Below are 21,964 nucleotides of genomic sequence, written 5' to 3'. Positions count from 1 at the left end.
TAGCATATAGTTTTTGCTACCCGGCTTTAAGCTCGCGGGCGGACCACGCTACCAGCGCTACCAGCCCTGCCCAGGTTCCCACGGATTGCAGATTCCCGATCGAGGATTGGATGGAGGCATCAGAACCACTCCCTACAGTAGATCGCTAAACTCAGAGGCTGGCAAGGCCTGACAAGGAACCTGAGATTGTTCTACAGCAGCAGCAGCAGCAGCCCACTCTCCCAGACGTCCCCGTCCCCTCACCGCTCACTGGCCCTGCCTTTGCCTGGTTCTGGCCTGCTGCTCAAGCTCTTGACTCTTTGCAAATTATGCTTTCAGGTTCTTTCATCAATTTAAGATTAAAAGTCCTGTGAAATATTAATGAAATTATGTTTTTTAAAAAGGAAGAAAGAAAAATGTTCCTACAATTCTGCAACATTTTAATGCCTCATTAAAATCATTAGCAATGCTAATATTAAAGAACTCACTTCATCTTTCAGGGAGCCAAAAAATAAATCATAATAAAATGTTTGTTAACATTACATCTGGAAAAATAAATTATACACATCTTTCTATATGGGCTTTTCATAATTTAAAGATGACACACAAAGGTCATCCTAGTAAACACATGTGAGTAGTTTTCCCATGGAAACCGATACTGCGCTATTTTATAATATTCATTAAGTGCTGTGAATATTGTTTGTGTTTTTCATTTATGAGAAAAATATATGGTGTGCCTATCAGCCAGGGCTCTCATGGAACTCAGGTTGCAAACAATGACATGCTTCGCTGACCTGTATGACTTACAGAAGCCATTTATATTCAGTACTCTCATTTGTGCTATCTTTAAAATGAGTAAGAGACATATATTAATAGCAGGAAGCCGGAGAACGATTGCCTCACTCCCCATCTCCAGACTTATTACAACACTTCACTTTCCATCAGCCGAGCTGACACGGGGATGGGAATGTCGTGCATACCAGTCATGTGCAATCTTACTACAGACATGAAGATGGCCAGGGCAATAGTGTCTTTCTCCTTGTTGACCAACTCTAAGTTGCAAAGAGATTTACTGGCATACATGACAAGTTCTAGCTAGGTGGACAGTGACAGAAGCCTCTCACCACCGACGGGGCATGGGGACATGGTGCAGAGGACTGGTCCCAGAAATCGGTCTACAGCTTCCGTAGCAACTGCAGAATAAACTCAAACTCAGAATGTGCGCACACCCAGACCTTGGGCATTTCCAAGAAAGCAGTGTCTACTCATGTAAGTTAAAACAGTGTTTTAAAAAAAAAATAAAGAAAGAATTAGAGGAAAGCTGGAGGAAGCTGAAAAGACAGGCAACCCTATAGGAAGACCAGCAGGCTCAACTAACCTGGACCCCCCCAAGATCTTTCAGACACTGGACCACCAACCAGGCAGCATATACCAGCTGTTATGAGGCCCCCAATACACATACAGCAGAGGACTGCCCGGTCTGGACTCAGTGAGAGAAGATGCACCTAACCCTCAAAAGATGGAAGGCCCCAGGGAGTGGGGAGGTCTGGTGGGATGGGGGTGGGGTTGGAGACACCGTCATGGAGATGGAGGTGGCAAGGAGGACTGGGACAGTCAGAGGGTGGACCGGGAGGGGATAAAGTCTGGACTGTAAGGAAAGAATTAATAATAATAGTAATAACAACAACAATAAGGAGCTGGTGAGATGGTTCAGTGGTTAAAGTACTTATGCATGCCCAAGTCCTGAGTCCTAACCCTGAAACCCACACAAAGGAGCAGACCAACTCCACAGTCCTCTAACCTCCACATGCATGCAATCACACACACAAGCACACGCACACACACACATGCATGTAATCACACACACACATGCACATACACATGTATGCAGTCACACATATGCACACACATGCATGCATGCAATCATACACACACACAAACACACACACATGCATGCAATCACACACACACACACACACCAACAAGTAAAATTAAATACATAAAAATAAAGCTAAGGAGACAACTCACTAGCATGTGGATGGGTCTGGGTTGGACCTCTGGCACTACAAAGATTAAAATATAAATATTACTATTAAATAAAGCTCTGAAATAGTGCCTGACTGGCACTACAAGGATCAAAAATTTAAAATAATATGTAAATAAAACAAAAATTCCACCCATTAGGTTCTTATATGTGCCTAGACAAAAATAAGCCTTAGATACTAGGTACACCAAACAGCTCAATGGCCATCATTTGACATTCAATCTGTCTAAAACAAATACTTGATAACATTGTGACTTTTTACCTGGGCCCAATTTCACTCAGGTTCACTGTCATGGGCTTGTATTTAAATGATACATTGGGGAACTAACAATGGGGTTATATATTTTATTATCAAAAAATTATTATTGGATCCTCTAATCTCAGCTACTTGAGAGGCTAAGATAGAACAATTCAAAATTCAGTGTCTGCCTAGACTACAAAGGGTTCAAGGTCAACCTGGGACACTTAGTTGAGGCCATGCTTCAAACTAAATGAGAATCTAGCTCTGAGATAGAGCCTATTTGGCTTATTTGATGTCTAGGTTAGATCTTTAGAACTGCAAAATGTGTGTGTGTGTGTGTGTGTGTGTGTGTGTGTGTCTGTGTGTGTCTGTGTGTGTCTGTGTGTGTCTGTGTGTGTCTGTGTCTGTGTCTCTGTGTGTGTCTGGGTATGTCTGGGTGTGTGTCTGGGTGTGTCTGTGTCTGTGATTTAATAAAATGTCTCTTATTCAATATTAATAACTATTACTCCAATCTTTGTGTGATGAAATGATGACTGTTCTCACTCATTGGGAACAACTGCACACGTTAAGGACAGTTGCTGACCAATGAAACTAGAATAAATTATTTGGATAATACAATACCCATCAAGAAAGGGAGTGATGAGGCCAGAAAGTTGGCTCTACAGCTGAGAGAATGTATTGATTTTACAGATGATGCAAGTTTGGTTCCCAGAACCCACACTGTGGCTCAAAGCCATATGTAACTCCAGCTCCTAGGAATCAACACCCAGCCTTTGCTGACCACTAGCACCGGGCGTGCACATGATGCACATAATACATGCCCACACAACATTCATCAATATAAAATGAAGACTATATAGGGTGAAGACTCTACCTCACTATATGAAGTCACGCACTCCGTAACACACTGCAGATAATGCCGGTCTACACATTATGGAGCTTCTCTACATGGGATTTATAGAATGTTGAGATTTTGTGTTAGCATACCTATGCCATTTTTAAATGCCATTTTAATTTCTTGAAACCCAAAGATTTAAAGTATGAGTTCACAGTTCTACATCAAATAGCCTAGTTTGGCTCTTTTAACTCAAATTATCATTAGGTCTGCATAGATACTTAATAAAGAGGTTTATTTAATCACATACTTAAAACACAGGCAAGCTCTAAAGATGAAATAATTTGTTAAAAACTTCAGTTATATCTTCCTTACCCATCCATCTCTTCTGGGAACAAATTAATTGTTCCAATCTAGTAAGCAATGAAAGAAACAGTCGGCAAAGGGTGAAATATGAACACCAATGGTAAGTTTTGAATTTACCCTATTTATCTTGAATGTAAGATCTCATGACCCACTAAAACTCAGTTCACAGTATTTTATGAAAAATAATGGCTGAAATTGAATGTCTTAATTTACATTTAATGCAATTAAGAAGGGTTTAAATGATGACTGATGAACAGCGCACACAGATGTCAGTCAGTTTCATCAGAATAAATTGAAGCCAGTGTCAATGAATGCTCCACTGATAAATCCCACTTTACATAAAATTAATAAAAATAAGGAAATATAATCCTTAACTAATTGCAAAATGGTCTGGAATTCCCCTGAATTTTGAAGGGGAAACAAGTGACTAAGAAAACCACAGAGCTCATTTGGATCCTACCCAAAGTGACTCTATCTGCAAACAGCCAGAGAGCCACTGGGCACAGACTCACAGAAGCAGCTATGTAAATGTCCACTGAGAGAAGGAAGTGGGCAAGGGAGACGAGGATGGAAAGGAGGGAAAGAGGATGAACGTGGGGGAGTAAAAAGAGGAGGAAGAGGAAGGAAGCTCCGGGATGGGAGCCGCTCCCTTGCCATGCTCCGTCCTAGGCGGCAGGGGCTGCACTGCTGGCCTGATCCATGCATGCCTCACAGAGAGCATCTCTCCTTCTACAGTAGACCATGAAGCTTTGTGGATTGGAGCAGATGTTGCTGCTTTTGAAGTTAATAGAAACTTTATGGACCATTTTTCACTCTCTCATCGAGGAGCAAATGTCAACTGTAGTTTTATTCAAAACCTGAATTCTTGGCTCAAGTACTAATTGCTGTTAATGTGTTTAAATCCCAATTCTCAACGAGAGGGGGAAAGTGTCTTTCCAATGGAAAAACTGGATTAATATTTGCATTCATAATGCTTGAGTAAACATGAAGAATACTAAGCTTCCCAGACACACAATTCTGTAGCCAACCATGGAAGGGCCTGAAAATTAAGTTGCTCTGAGTTTACTAGGTTACTGTTACTGTACTCAGAATGAAATGGATATTGACACTCAAAAACAAAAAACTGTTAAGGGACTAAAAAAGCGAGGAGAAGGCTCACTCCCTCCACTCTGTATGTGTGTGTGCATGTGCACAGTGCTTTGTGGAGGTCACAATGTCAAGAGGACGTTGTCTCCTTCCACCATGAGTTCCAAGGATGGACACAGGCTCTGTTTTGTGCAGCCAGCAGCTCACCAGTACTAAACCTGATTACAATAACAGCTATGCTCACCTACTACATCTCTGCCTCACTTCCAGAACCAGCAATGCACTTCTGCTGCGACATACAGTACTCTAATATCTTTCTACCCATTGGAAAAAAAAAAAAAATGGGTGGAGAGACCAGGCTGGCCTCGAACTCATAAAGATCCACCCGCCTCTGCCTCCCAAATGCTGGGATTAAAGGCAGGTACCACCACTGCCCAGTGAGAATTCAAAACTTAAAGAACATAGCTAAAAAGAAGCAATGCTGAAATTTGAAGTGGGTCTTTTGGTTCCAAATCATCTACTCTGATTTTTTTTTAAACAAATCTCTGTTGTAGCTATGAGTTTACGAGCAATTTTAAAAGCTTTTAAGGGCACTCAGCAATTGTTGCTAATTAAGAACTACAAATGTTGGATTTTAGAATGTCTTGTTTCACATTGTCAACCTATACCTCATTTGGAACTCTTAATATCTGAGAAAGACTAATATCTGATGAAGAGTAATTATAGACATTCCCAAACACAATTTTTACCTAACCACTCCCTAGTTTCCTAGTATAGGTTACAAGTTTGGAGACATAAGGTCAGTCTAGAGTATTGTAGTCAGTCAACAGAGTACTACAAATTTGAGAGTTAAAAATGTTCCCACTATTAAAACGTTTTTAGCTTGAAGCCATTTACTTGTGTTGGGGCAAAGTTACTTTTTTTGCTTATTTGTGGTGCTGGGGAATCAAACCTTGGAAGGATGCTCTGCGTGCCAGGGAAGAACTTCCACCTCTGAGCCGAAGCCCTATAGACTGTTGATTCCATTAAACAGCTCCTCAAGCTATCATTCAGCTTGTGTTTGATGAAACTGTCAACAATTGAGTTTCGAGTAACCAAGTATATTGTTTCTATCGAACATCTTTTATTAGATTAATTCAGCCCCAAATTAGTGTCTAACACGGGGTCTCTGTGGTTCTTATGTAGCAGTCACTTTTATTTTAAATGCTTTTTTCTTTCTTTTCTCTCTCTTCTCCCCCTCTCCTCCCTTCCTTCCTTTCTTGGGCATCAAACCTAGAGCTTTGTCTCCACTCTCTCAGTTGCAAGAGAGTCCACAGAAGAGCAGGCGTGCAGCTTCCCCTCCGCTGCCGTCTCTCACAGGGCTCCCTTTTACACACACACCCCCCTTGCTCCTTCCACAGACTACCGACTAGTCTGCTCACAGGCACATGATTTCCAGCTATAGCTCAAAGCTGCATCCAGAGAGTGCCAGGAAGGAGAAGTACTGAAGAGACTTCCGTCAGCAATGTCTCTCAGAACCCCATGAGCTCTGGACAGCATCCTCTACCCTCCAGTGCTTTAGCCTCGGTACCTCTCAGAACAACATTTGAACAAGTTTAGCCAAGGGCCAAGCACTGCCACCTCACCTGATTCCCACCACAGCAAGCTTTCTGGGAACGAACCATTTATTGCTCCCTCCTTCTGCTGCCCTTCATCCCATGCCTGCTAAGGAGGCACGCCGCAATAACGTTTCATTTGAATGAGAATTCTACAAGAGCACTGGGTTTAGCACAGTGACTTCTGGTCTCACCTTTGTCTACCTGAAATGCTGCTCCCTGCGATGGGGACCAGACACCTAGAGGGAGGAAAATATCTAACACAGGTGATGTCTAAGCCAGTAAGTCCTGTGTTGACTTCTTATATACATCTTTAAGAGACTACCAATTGACTTTATTTAGTGTTATTTCTCATACTGAAAAAATAATCTCAGGCTAATGCTTGGACTGGATTTTGAAGACTGACTTTTCTGCTGGTATAAATAGTATAGACACAGTAGAAGTACTTGAGAGAGCCTAATGAACCGTTTCTTACACCCCATTACCCTTAGTCTGATATGACAGAGTGCTAGCACTAATTACCCTCTCTCTCACAGTGACACCGATCCACAATAGGTCTTAAGACACAATTTCCCATATATTCAACATTTCCTTTAAAAATACAGTCCTGTATTTTTCTCTTTGTTGCAGTTTTAATAAGAAAGGGCAGGTTCTTATATTCCTACATTTTCCCCCCAAATATGCATGCATATAGTTGATATGTCTTAACTTCACAAAGCATAAAAGTATATACAACAAGAAATTAAATTTTTTTCAGGTACAAAAATCACATTTTCACTCTATTCAAGAGAAAAATAACCTAAAATACATTTAGAAAATTAAAGAAGTATTTAATTCATATATAACTTATTTTCTTCTGTAATAGCTGAATGATTCCAAGTACTGTATTTTATTTATAATGTATTAAATATATGCTACAGTATAATGTCTAGTGTGAGTGTGTCTGCTCCCAGCATTATAAGATGGTAACTTGTAAAAGAGGTATCTTTATAGTTTTTGAAAGAACTAAAGAATAAGCTGCAGTACTTATATCAGATTCAAGACAGTGGGAAATAGAAAAGAACTTCACAATGAGTTAATTTAGTAACCTATAAAATATATTTGAATGCAGATGATCCTTGAAGTTACATTTATAGAGGAGATGTGTGAGGGCACAGCGAACCATCTGCTGTTAGTATTTAAATATCCCATTATATTTCATTTTGAATAGTTTGGGTAAGGATTTCAGAGGCATGGGTGGGGCAGAGATTTCCTCATTTTACAGCAGAAACCTAGCAGACGCTAAAGCGTGGGGAACAGCTCTTAGAAGAGAGGTGCCAATCAAAACACAGCGGCACACCAGCGTCCTAGAGCTATGTCCACTCTACCAGGCTTTCAAAGCCCTTGTCAGACCCTGACACCAGCCATGAGCAGTCTGCTCGCCCAGCATGCAGGGTTAAGCATTGTGCTTGGCCTTCTGCATTATGTAATGATAGTTCAGAAGGATACTGGGAAGCACTACAGGAGCTTCTCTCTTCACAGAGTTTGTAGACGGTGGAGAAGAGTGGAGAAAGTGGAGTTTACTAAGATGAATGACGTGAACCTCCTGACATACTTTACTGCAGTGGAGGAAAAGGAGCCCTACCAGATTCCTAATCTCAAGGATCCTGAGGCAACAGAGCTTCTCTGCGCTTCTCTGGGACTCTAGGAACACCTGCAGGCAGGTAGGCAGCTTTTTCGAGATGCAAATGGACCTCTTAGAAGCAGCCTTCCTAATTCTCCGGAGCAGTCGAAGTGGTTCTCTCCTGGACAACCTTCCGCTCTGTGTGAACCTCACCACATACTTATAACACACGGCGATTTGCCATGTAATAAAACATCCTTGTGGGGCTGCAGAGATGGCTCAGCAGTTAAAGAGCTCTGACTGCTCTTCCAGAGGTCCCAGCAACCACCTGGTGGCTCACAACCCTCTGTAACAGGATCCAATGCCCTCTTCTGGTGTGTCTGAAGACAGAGACAGTGTGCTCATATACATAAAATAAATTCTTTAAAAAATAAAATAATATCTTGTGGGCTCAGCAGGGGGCGTACAATTGAATATAGTGATTTCCTGTTTCCAGAATCTCTTGATAGCCAGTAGATTGATAGGCAGAGGTAAAGGGTAGGTCCCTGTGAGTCCCTTCCCCTTCATTGACTGACTTCCAACAGGACTGGTCTTGTTTGGGCCCAGAGGAAGTCAGTATAGCCCATGGAAATTAATGACAGCAGTCACACATAGTCTAGGGGTGCCCTTTTATGTCTTATACTCTATCGTTTAGCTCTTAAATGTTCCTATTCCCTCGTCCACAGTGTTCCCTCAACCTTAGAGTGGGTGGTTAGGTGGCTTGCTTAAGGGTGGGCCCACATCTCTTCTCTATCTTGGACAACTGTAGCTCTCTGCATCCACCACTGTTGGTTGTAAGGAGGGGCTCCTCTGATGAAGGCCACGGGCTGCTTTTGTCTGAGCACAGATGTGAGGGTTTAGAAGGCAATTTGCTGCTCTTACGTTAGCTCAGCTTCTCATCAGGAATGAATGTACCCACCTGAGCCTACTGCTTTCCTCTACCTGGATTGCTACCCAGGCTGAGGGCGCCAGGCTTGGTTTCCTCACCACAGACCCCATGGAGTGGGGACGAAATCCATTCCCAAAGCAATTGCTCGCTCCCACCCACCCCCAACAGTCAAACTGCTGCTGCAAGGTGGGTGTGTCTTGCTTTTTAAATGATTTCTTTATATTCCTTTTATCCCAGCTATTGTTGCTCCTGCCCATCCCTGCCATGCTCACTCCAGTAGTGACTCATAACAGGTCTGAAAACCTAGACGAGTCCTAAGAAAAAAAGAGTCTCAAGGAGACTCAGCCTCCTAGAGTCCTGGCATTTCCAATAACCTATATACACGAACCCTATCTGCATGTTAGTATGGTGTATACACTCTCTCAGTATTATTAATGCCTTTAAAAATTGAATTTTTACCATAGGTGAAGTTTCCACCAGTGTTCCAAAGTCCTAAAAAATTCCTTAAAGCCAGGAGCTCGGAATTCAGTGAGAAGGTTACCTATTCATCAACATTCTAATTCACTTCTNGTAAAGACNNGAGATANGAATTAAGCATNACAAAGAACAGAGCCAAAATAGCTCAGGGCAAGCTTAGCTTAGTGTACTTTTGGAATCTTCATTTCATCCAAGTTACGTTCATATGCAAGTATTTACCAAGGCCTAGGAAATAGGGGGGTTGTGGTATTGCATTATTCATGAGAAGGTTAGGTAGAACAGAACTCCCTAATTAGAACCACGACTTAGGTGCGAAAGCCCTTGCCCCAGGAGTGTAAAGACCTCACACCTGGTTTCTAAGACTATAGCTGACCTTAGATAGAGCTGACTTTGTCTCAGTTGTTTTATTGCCAGTTCCTGCCAGTCTTTGTGTTTACATTCTTCTGTTTTGTGTAAGAGTCATTAAGCATCTGGTAGCCTCACTTGCCGATGTGTCACCTAACTTCCCTATTTTATTCTGTATAAAAGTTTGATGCTCCATTTGACAAATTACATTCAGTTTTACACTCTCTCGTGTGGACTGTTTGTCACCTCACCAAATCCTTGCTCGCCTACAGCCAGAGACCCAGTTCCACGCAGATCGGGGACCCAAGTGAGGTCCATCTGCAGCACATCCCCCACTCCCAGCCTGATCTGTCCAATCCTCCTGCCCCCTCCCTGGCTAGACCTTTCCACCCACAGTATCAGCTCTTCCTCTCTCTTTTTATCAATATTCTACTACCCCGTCTCTTTAGGAAGTCGACCCACTATTACCTCCCTTCCTTTTGTTCTCGCTTGCACAGATACTAAAGTGCTGAATCTAGGATCCTCACTAAGAGATGAGATGTGGCCTTTGTCCTTTGGGGACTGGATTACCTCCTTTAGAATATTTTTTTTCGAGTTCCATTCATTTTCTTGCAGATTTCGTAATTTCGCTTTTCTTTATGACTGAGTAATATTCCATTGTGTGTATACATCTTTATTTTCCATTTGTCCATTATTGGGCATCTAGGCTATTCCCTAGCTACTGTGACCAGGACATCCATGAACAACAAGTGTACATGTATCTGTGTTATAGGGCAGAGAGTCACTTGGGTATATGCTCGAGAACGGCACAGTTAGCTCATACGGCGGGGCTTTGTCTGGTTTGTTGTTTGTTTTTATTTTTTATTTGTTTATTTTTTGTTTTTGCTTTTCGAGAAATCTCCAGACTTATTCCAAAGTAGCTGCCTTAACTTACATTTCCACCAACAGTGTATTGGGGCTCCCTGTGGTCCGAACCTGTGTCAGTGTTTGTTGTTACTGGTATTCTTATTGGTAGACATTCTGACTGGAGTGACATGGAATCTTTTAACTTGAAACTAATTTTCTTAGCATTTCAAAGACACCCCTACCCAGGGCAGCAAACTTCAAATGTCTGCAGTTGCCCAGAAGGAGAAGGAAGGAGTGGATTCAAGAGCCATGCAATTTGAGTCCACCACATGGCAGGAAGAAGCCACATGGTAGGGTTGGGGCTTCCAGAAAGAATAGGAATCCCCTTTGGCTTCCTTGTCAGAGAAAGCTTGCTTTGGTTCTGGTCAGCATCCTAAGGAAGGAGTCAGAAAGGTTCAGCCTGACCTCGTGGTGGCTTGGACCACAGGACTGCTTTACCAGGCAGGAATCCCAGGAGGGAAAGCCCTGTACTGGGCTTTACTTTCTGATTATGGCCAGATATTTTGTTTGTGGGAGGACCTTTATACAAATTGAGGAATGACTTGGAGCAGTCCAAGGGACAGTCATTTTAGATGCTGGGTTCCATTCCTATAACTCAGTCTGACCCTTACCTTCCTGTCCATTTTGTATTCCCACTTGACAGCTAACATTGGGCATAATCAAACATATCTTCCTGTGTTTGCTGGCCTCCTATCTTCTTTGGAGACTTTTTTGGTGTCCAGGACCTTGTGTTTGCTTAACAATCACTTTCCTACTGAGCTTCATTCCCCAGTCTTGGAGAAATATTTATTCAAGTTGCTTGCCCATTTCTTCCCAAATTTGTATGCTGGCTTTTCACTTTCTTAATAGTTTAATGTAGAAACACAAAGAACTTAGGATGGATAAAACATTTTTTAATATTAAAATAAACCAACTACTGGAAGTATCACCACCCCCATTTCAAGTTGTGCTACTGGGCTGTAGAAATCAGGACAACATAGTATTGGCAAACAAACAGCTACATGGATTAATGGTGCAGAATTGAAGACCCAGACATGAATCCACATACCTATGAGCACCTGATTTTCTTTTTTATAAAGAAGCTAGAAATACACACCAGAAACAAGAAAAGATCTGCAATAAATAGTATTGGTCAAACTAGATGTCTATATGTAGAAGAATGCAAATAGATCCACACTTATCGCCTTGCACAAAATACTACTTCAAATAGATCAAAGACCTCTACATAAAACCAGGCACACTGAACTTGATAAAAAAGAAAGTGAGGAATAGCCTTGAATTCACTGACACAGAAAACTGTTAAGCCAGTCACTCAGATCAACAATTAATAAATGTGACTTTACAAAATTGAAAAGCTTCTGTATGGCAAAGAACACCATCAGTTGGACAAAGCGGCAGTCTACAGAATGGGAAAGGAGTTTTATCAACCCCACATCTGGTAAAGAGCTAATATCCAAAATATAAAGATAACTCAAACACCTACATATCAAGAAAACAAATAACCCAATTAAAAAAAAATGGAGTACAGACCTAAACAGAATTCTCAGTACAGGAAACACAACTACTTGGCTGAGAAACGCTTAAAAAATTTTTCATCATCCTTAGCCATAAGGAAAATGCAAATCAAAGCTACTTTGAGATTTCATTTTACACCCATCAGAATGGCTAAGATCAAAAGAACAACTGATGGGTCATGCTGGTGAGGATGTGGAAAAAGGGAAACACTCCCTCATCTGCTGATGGGAGTGCAAACTTGTACAGTCACTATGAAAATCAGTGTGGTGACTCCTCAGTAAAATGGGAATCAATCTACCTCATGATCCAGCTATGCACATTCTTAGGCATATACCATTTGTTCAACCATGTTCACTGCTTGAGTGATCCAGAACCAGAAACTAGATAGCCAGAGACTTGGGTAAAACCAAATACTACTGGCCAAAAACAGAGTAATGATGTGGAAAATTTGGGTTTCTTTGGAAACTCAGTTGTTTCATATGTTTTCTGGAAACGGTCTTGGGAGAGGATGTCTTGCTGGAGCTGACCCATGAGAGAGCACATGATGTTGAGAAAGAATATAAATACAACCCAACAGACGGTGAGAGGATGCTTTTGCATTGCTGCCTTGAAATGCTTCGCTGGTCTTCACTTCGTAGACAGAAATGCACTGGAGAACTTCTCATGGTGCTCAGATTCTTGCTGCTTCCACTGACGCATGCTCATTCAGTGGAGCCTGGCTGCTTCTGCTGGATGGAGCTGCTAGTGATTCCTGTTTGATGTTTGCTATTGGACTGTATAGCTGGTATCCTGAAAACAAAGATTGGACTGGCCCCCAAAGAACTACTTCTAAACAGGTCCACAACCTTCCTTTCCTATTGACCTTCTTTTCTGCTACCTCCGGTTGGAGGGCTAGAAGGGAGGTTGAAAAGTTTATGAACAATAATTAAAGTAAGTTTTGGAAAACCTAAGCCTAAAAAGTAATGATAAAATGAGTTGAAAAAAATAAAGAGCGTGTAAGGGTTAGAGGGGATGGAGGACAAGGCCCTCTAATTCAACTGAGCAAAACTCACCAGGACTCAGAGACAGGAGCCACAAGCAATGGCTTAATGTGCTCTGCACCAGGTCCTCTGTGTGTACACTGCAGCTTGGCACCAGGTCCTCTGTGTGTGCACTGCAGCTTGGCACCAGGTCCTCTGTGTGTACACTGCAGCTCGGCACCAGGTCCTCTGTGTGTGCACTGCAGCTCTGCACCAGGTCCTCTGTGTGTACATTGCAGCTCTGCACCAAGTCCTCTGTGTGTACACTGCAGCTCTGCACCAGGTCCTCTGTGTGTACACTAGAGCTGTGCACAGTTCCTCTGTGTGTACACTAGAGCTCTACAACAGGTCCTCTGTGTGTAGACTCTTGCTTACAATTTAGCATTTTCAGGGGACTCCTGAGCACTTAAAGGTGTATGCTGCCACATCAGCACCTGGCTTTGGTTTGAGTTTTGGGGTTTTTTGTTTTTGTTTTTGTTTTTAATTTCCCAGAGCCAGTGTCATGTGGTGGCTTTGTTCCCAGGAGAGTATATTAATCTATTTTGTGCTGATTTATCAAACTACCACAGACTTGGTAATTTATTAAGAAAAGAAACTTTGTTTCTCCTAGTTTTGAAGGCTAGGAAGTCCCAGGCCAACGAGTTTGCATCTGGTGAAGACCTTCATACTAGAGCATCCCATAATAGAAGACAGAAAGACAAAAAAGCAAGATGTGACTAAATTTGCTTTTGGAAAAACCCACAATCATCTATTTCTTCAATAACTACGTAGTCTATTTATGCTGGCCACTCTACCTACACCACCAACAGCCCTGGGGCTGCTTCCTGCTCCGTGTGTAGAAGGCTCACAACCATCTGTAATGGGATCCAGTGCCCTCTTCTGGTGTGTCTGAAGACAGCTGCGGTGTACTCATATAAATGAAAAAATAAACAAATCTTTAAAAAAAATAGATAGAATTTCCAGTTTCTAAAATGTCCATACACATACTTTTGCCATTTTGCAATAGCATATGTGTGCAAAGTGACACTCTCAGCACTGATCAGCCCTGAAAACCAAGGAGATATAGTATCAAATGTTCACCAGGATTTGTCGGGGGCAGATGAAGTCCTGAGTGAATGTGTATTATTGACATGAGCACGGCCATGCCAAGGACCCCAATGCTGCAGACCCACGGGAATGGCAGGGCCTTTCTGTTAGATGCAGACACTATCAACAACGGCCTCCTCCATTGTTGCAGCCAGAGAGACTGTTCCCTACACAGACCCCACTCCCAGCCCACATCCTCCTCATCTCTGCTGCAATAATAAATGCAAACACGGTGAGTGTCTGGGCTACTGGTGCACCTCCACCTGCGAGCACAACACGCCTGACCCCAGCTGCTCCATGTGTGTGTTTGTCATTTCTTCACTGTTACCCCAATTCAATCAATTCCCTAAGCCATAAGCCGCCATGGCAAAGATTTAATGCATTAAGTAAGAAAAACAAGCACATTCGTTTTATTAGCTTGCAAACATTTTTGTCTTCAATAAACAGTAAAATGATAAGTATATCAAAGAATTGATTGAAAATAGACTTTTAATTTTTTACATCCACTTATTTGCATGTTTGCGCATGCGCATGTATGTGCGCTCTCACTCATATGCACACGGCTCTGTACATATGGCATCAATGCGTGTTGGGGTCAGAAGAAACTTGAAAGTCAGCTGTTGTCTTCCACCCTGTAGGTTCTGGGGCTCAAACTGACGTAGGTCAGATACCAGGCCTTCTCACTTGACCCTCAAAATAAAGGTCTGGTCATTGTTGGTAAATGTTTGCCTTGTGTAACTGTATTATGTGACTCTTTGTGTAAGGCCCCAGGACTCAGGCCAGAACTAAGGTGCACATCTGACTCTCGGTCTAACCTCCTTCCAGCTCGCCCACTGCCAGATGCTTAATCTGACCCCTAACTCCATCTCCTAAATCCTTAGACTTCTGCTGATATGCATCCAAACGGGGAATTACAGATTACAGGTCTTTATGTTATTCATAATACAGTAAACTTTGCTGAAATCTAGATTTTACACACTAATCACTAATTACAGACTGAAAACATGTTTGAGTAAAAATAAGGAGTCTCAATGTACAGATAGATGTATAGATGCTGTGTGGGACTTCCCACAGTAATCATGCCACTGTATACAGATAAATACACTACATGTCAGCATACATTATAAAAAAAAAAATTGATGGTCCCTGACCTTTTAAAAATTCTAGTAATAGTACACAGAAGTTATCAAGGAGGTAACATTCTTGGGAAGCAAATGCTGTTTCTGTGATACCAGGAGCCATTTATCCCCTGAATCTGCAGGTTTCCAGCTGTAACTGCAGACCAAGAGGACCAGAACAATGTTAGAAAGTGAACAGCCCAAGCTCCTCCTTCCTATGGTAACGCTGCACAGCCCATCGCTGTCTGTTCTTCGGGGAACGGCTTGTAATTGCCACTAATTAAATGAATGCAGCCTGCCCTGCTTCAGGAAAATGTGTTGCTTTCACTGTGGTTTCGAATTCAACATCCTCGGTTCTAAAGTACAAGAATAGAGACTTGACGAGCACATTGTCTCCTCAGTCCCCTTCAGAGGTGAGAAGACCCGGGAGCTGAGGTACAGCAGCCCTGTTGTGTTTCCATGAGAAAGGCGAGAAATGTGGGAATGGAGTTTCTCCTCGAAGCTCTTCCCTGGGCAGGGAAAGGTTTGTGTTTGGTTTTGTTTGGTTTTGTGTTCGTAGCTCTCTGATACTGTAAAGCAACATTCAGATGAAGTCCTAAGGAGGACTAATAAAATCTATTTGAAATTTAAGGTGTTTGCACTTTATTTACTCTAAATGGTTTAAAGATACTTGAATTTGTGTACTAAATTAGATCAAATAGAAAATAGAAAAGATTTGTCACAGGTATAGAGTGCATGACCAATAAAATCAAGTTCAGCTATGAGAAGGATTGTTTATAAATATGGGGGAGAGTTGACTCAATATTTTTATAATTTTATGTGCATTATTTTTCACATCTTAAAGCTGCCGAAGTATAGAAAAATATAGGACTTCAATAGTGGTTACCAGCATGATTTGCTTTTATTACCTTTCTGTTCAGGCCCCTTGTTTCCCCTTGTAGCATGTCAAATTGCCCCCAAAACCATATTATACAGCAGAGAAATGTTGTTCACACTTCACTGGCTATTGATTTACTTTATTTATTGGCACAAAATCAGCCCGAGATAAACATTTTGTCCCCCATTTCCACCATTGTAAATGGTATACTTCATTGTAAGATAGGTAAACCCACACGTGCAGGGTCACAATTCGACATGGCTTTCTAATCAATGTGTGAAAAATTATCTAATGAATAATGGGTTGCACATTTCCACAAACAAATTAACCAGGGTGAGACTGAAACTAATGATTATATTTATCTAATGTAATTTCACATCTGTTACCAGTGGGAGTCTCTTTTCTTTTCTCTTTTTTTATCCATGGTGTCTTCAAAATTACAACTTAGCTTTTCAGAAACAGTGATAAGAGACCAGTTTAACCAGAAAATAGACAAGTTTGTGGAATTTTTTTTCAAATGCTACTGACCCAAGGAATATAATACAATTTTATAAAATTTGAAACTCTGGATATACCTGTTGTATTTCAAAGTATTACCTACGGGCTTGATTTCATGGGAATCCTTCCAGTTGCCCTCTGACCCGCACAGATACACTGTGGTACCCTGCCTGCCACAAAATAAATAATATTTTTTTAAAGTCTTGAAAGAAGCAAAATTAGTTCATTTTATCACTGCAAAACTGTCTTTAATTTTACTTTTTCTTATAATATTTAATCCTGCTGTTAAAGATTTTTAAAGGCAGAAGTGTTGCGGGTGGCTTTACCACTGCTGTCTTTTCCCAGGACTGGCTGAGCCACCAGCCCCTCCCACCTTCCCTTCTATTCTATCTGCCTTTGCTCCTGGAAGTGACCATGCTACCAGCTCCCGCCCGAGACCCTTGAATCTGACTCTTGAATCTGCCAATGAAACACACACACACACACACACACACACACACACACATAGCTTGTTACTTCACAATTTTCCTTCTTGGCACAATTGTTGGCCACAGATAATTCCCACCCGAAAAGTGTGCCCTTACCAATAACTATCTCTATATCTCCCTCTACCCTAAACTTACTGGCTATTCCCACCTAGCCCCTGCCAAACATCCTTGGCCCCAGGCTTCCATCCCCCCCAACCCCCAGACCTCACATGGTTGCTGAGTTCTTCTTCCTCCAAAGTACAGCAGAAACTTCTTCCTTGTGTCCCTCTCCTGCTTCCTGGGACCCAGAAGTCCAGCCCCTACCTTCCACCCAGCAATTGTCCCATGGCTTTCTTTACTCACAAATGAAGAACCAAATGGGGAACAGTTCATTAGCATCAGAATCTTCCCTTACACAGAAGGTAGTCCAAGTTAGAAAAACATAGTTTTTAATTTTAAAACTTAAAAACAACAACAGCAAAACCACTTAGGACACCTGAGGCTCCCAGGAAAGCCAGATCAACCTATTCCACGAGAAAGATCCACATGGGATAAATGCACCCAGAAACCAATTTCTAGCAAGCACGCTTTCAGTCATGGTCTCTGGCTTCCAGGCCATCTGCCAGGGACTCAGGAGAGCCTCCTGCTAACATCAACAGCCCAAAGGACCGAGCCTGAGGTCGGAAAGGAATCCCACGTGGTAAGGAAAGGAGCAGCTCTGGCCAAGTGGCGCTGCAGCACACACCTGGCACTCCCTAGCCCGCACAGGAGACCATCTACTCTGGAACCAAATCCTCTCGTTTTTCTTCAAGGTTTATCTGAAATCAAGCTTTGAAAACTAGAATGGGCCTACAAATCCACCCTCCAAACTCTTTAATTTGGTTTACAAAGCAGAAAAGCAGGGAACAGAGACACAAGCTTAACCAATGCAAAGAAAAAGCTTTAGTGGGAGCAGTTCTTGGTTTGATGAATTATCAAATGTATTTGTACCCTAAAACCTTAGGGCCCCAAAGATGTGGATCATATGGACATGTGCAGGAGTAAAGGTTAGGAGTGGTAATTCTCAAAATGTTCATTCATTGATATCAAAATCATGACAATACACATACTATATGTTAATGTAACTACATGTATTTAAAATAACCTTAATTTGGGGCCAACCAGGAGAGGCACTTGCCATGAAGCTCGATGACCTGAACTCAATCCCCAGGACCACATGGTGGGAAGGGGGAAAGCACATTGTCCTCTGGTCTCTGCACCTGCACACATACACACAAAATAAATAAATGTAAATTTTAATTAAAGTAACTCCTGTTTTACCTCCCCTACACACACATACACACACACACACACAGAGAGAAAGAGAGAGAGAGAGAGAATGCTGCCATAATATAAGACAGCTTGAATCTTATAAATGAGCCTGACTCTAATTTGTCAAGGTATGTTGATTGACTGAAATAAACTAAATCCATCCATGTATGTGTGTTTGTACAGGGAAACAAGATATTATTTTGCTATTTTGAATAACTGCAAATAGATCTAAAAAAAAAAGGCTTCTGCCAGTCTAAATATAGACTCAGACTCCATATTATGGTCATTTACATAGTTGGAAACATATTTAAGCTGTGTGTGAAAATGCACTCCCATACTCTTAGCACTTGATAGGCAGCAACAGGAGCTTCGAGACATCAGAGGCCTTCCTGACCACATAACAAACTGGCTCCCTGATCCTGTCAGAAGGAAGGAAGGAAGGAAAGGAAGAAAGAAAAAAGGGAGGAAGGGCAACACTAACTATATTAGTTGATTGTGCACTTTGGCCACTTGTCAGCACTAGGGCTCAGCCCCAGGCTGGGGAACACACTAGGTCGGCACGCTAGCACTGAGTTCTCCCCTCAGTGAGCTCTGGACCGATCTCCCACTACTGTGTACCAATTATTTGAGAACTATGAGTTTATTGACCGACACAACTCTTCCAAGCAATATTCCATTGCATCATCTTTTTAAACCTCATCACTTACTGTGACTACCAGATTCATCAGGAAGTCTTCAGATGTTGGAACACTGTCGAGCTCAACGTTGGTTCAAGTTTCCTAGCTCCCTAATTTTTACTTGAGAGTTAACACCACCAATACCTTTGGTTGTTCTCTTCTAACATTTTGATGAAAGATCACTTCATTTTTGAAGATATCTGTCAAATTCCCAACTCTGAATATCCACTACTTGTCTGTCAGCTGACCTAAGTGACAGCAGTCCGTGAAAAGGGTCTCTGGTTCACAGGTCACTCACACTCAGCTTTGGACTGTGCTGTGCTCACATTATGGAGGCTTCTTCTTCATCATCCAGAAAATGGGAAAGATGCTCACAGAGTTGAGACATCAGAAACGGCCTTAAACATTTTTCCTCTCGTTGTACAGATGCTAACAGAAATACAATCGCTGCTAGCACAGGGTGGCAGCATAGTGCTGAGCCACTTTAAACATGAGCAGCTCAATCTCTTCCACTGATTTTTGAACCATCAGAGCAAATGGTCACACCTTGAGTAGCGAACCTTTGTCACCTTAGGGTACACTTCTTAGTTCCGCACCCCACACTCCCTGAAAGAGGACTCACAGACCTCTGCAAGCCACTCTGAGAATGACTGCTCTAGAGCTCACTGTACTGTATACATGCAGGGATGGCCCTGACTGAGAGAGGCTGGAAAATGCTTTCTAAAAACAATGCAACAGTCTTAGGAAATGGTATGTTGAATACTACTGAATGTCATTTGATTTGGCTACCCTTACCATTTGTCTAATTTTAAATAGTTACTCTAGTTAGTTCTCTATTATTACCACAGTCAACCCTTGGCAAATTACAAGTGACATGTCATGGTTCTGCCCACACCAGCAAACGCCTCTAAAGGCTTGAGGCCTGTGCTGACTCATTTTATGTCAACTTGACACGAGCTAAAGTCATCTGAGAGAAGGGAACTCAACTGAAGAAGCCGCCTCTATGAAATCAGGCTGTGACAGTCCTGTAGGGCATTTTTTAAATTAGTGATTGGTGTGGAAGGGCCCACCCTACTGTGGGTGGTGCTCTCCTGAGACTGTAGCCCTGGGTGCTATAAAACAGCAGACTGAGCAAGCCAATAGCAGCACTTCTCCTGGTCTCTGTATCTCTTCCTGTTTTCAGGTTCCTGCCTGCTTTCAGTTCCTGCTTTGTCTTCCCTCAATAGACAGCAATTTAGAATGCATAAGCCAAATAATCACACACACACACACACACACACACACACACACACACACCCCACCATGCTTTTGGAACTATGCTTCATCATAGCAATAGTATCCCTAACAACGACAAGCACTCTCGATAGCCAAAATTAACAGGGAATCTCCATTTTCACTAGATACTATGTACCTCTTTGTGTTCTGTCTACACTAGGACACAATGCACCCTGAGACAGCAACATATTTTGTTCATTACTTTATCCTTAGTTCATGGAACAAACAGTCCCAGGCTTATAACAGGCACAACAAATACCAAGTGAGTGAGTGAGTGTGTGCCATGTGAGCCTATACAAAGAATAAGCTTAAAACAATGAAACTGATCATTTCATAAACACATCCAGATGAGCACCTCGATCCTCAAAATAATCACTTAAAAGGGCAATAAGCATTTTTGGCAATGCTGCAGCGATTGATCCGTGTTTTGATCGTGAAGGATGGGGGTGGCTAAAGTTCTGCCCCTAGATTCTGAAATACTGCAGCTTGAGGTATGGTTTAGCAATGACCACCAAATGATATGAATTTTGACATTGACCTATAACCTCTTTGACATTGTGTCTTTGATTGAAAAAAAAAAACAGAAGGGAAAATTGTTATTTCACAGAGATATTGTGAAAATGAAATCATATCTCCAAAAAAAAAAAAAAACCTAGCAAATGGATGTAATAATAATCATGTGTTAGGTGTGGGTCTCTGTGTTTGGTATTGGACTACCACACATTTATTTCTCCTTCCCTCTTCTCTTTGCCCTTTCAGTCTCAAACTGCTTCTAGACAATGTCTCTCCTGCTTCTTCATCTATACGATGTGAGTGAAACTTCAAAACTGGGTTAATTGGTTTGACCTGTGCATCATTTCCCCAGGAACACTCACTTATAGAAGGAGACTAATATCTTAGACTTATTGAAATTTGACGATATTACTGTATAGAATCCTGAGGGAAAAAACAGGTGGGGCTGAAAGATATAGGTTGGAACTGTTACAGCCATCCTAGAACCAAGAGAAAGAACATATCCGAGAATGGAACCCAATCAGAAGTCAGAACTGAAGAAAAAAAAAAAGTTCTGAGAACAACATTTGATAATGAACTCAGTCTGGCCCTTAGAATTACGTGAATTCCTTAGAGATTCCTCTAGGTGGGCTTTAATGGAGCATTAATATGGATATATATATATATATATATATATATATATATATATATATATATATAGAGAGAGAGAGAGAGAGAGAGAGAGAGAGAGAGAGAACTGAGTTTTTATTTCTTTTTTATTCAAGTAATCTTTCCTCTTTCAGTAGGGATGTTTTCCAAGTTCATCCTACGCCAACCCCTCCTGTTCCCATACCTACCCCTCTTGCAAGACATCCCTCCCCGTGTCCACCCACAATTTCTCTTTCATTCCCCCTTCACAGGAAGATCCTCGTGCCCTCCCTAGAGCCCTCTTTGTTACTTAGCTTCTCTATGTCTCTAGGTGGTAGCATTGTTATCCTGTACTTTGTAGCTAATAACCACTTATAAGTGAGTACATACCATGTTTATCTTTCTGGGTCTGGGTTACCTCACTCAGGATGATATTTTCTAGATCCATCTATTTGCCTGCAAATTTCATGAGCTCATTGTTTCTAACAGCTGAGTAATACTTCACTGTGTAAATGGGTATATGCCCAGGAGTGGTATAGCTGGGTCTTGAGGTAAATTGATTCCCAATTTTCTGAG

The sequence above is a fragment of the Mus pahari genome, chromosome 11 (genome assembly GCF_900095145.1).
Source record: "Mus pahari chromosome 11, PAHARI_EIJ_v1.1, whole genome shotgun sequence".
Taxonomy (NCBI): Eukaryota; Metazoa; Chordata; class Mammalia; order Rodentia; family Muridae; genus Mus; species Mus pahari.
This window is presented reverse-complemented; position numbering follows the sequence as displayed.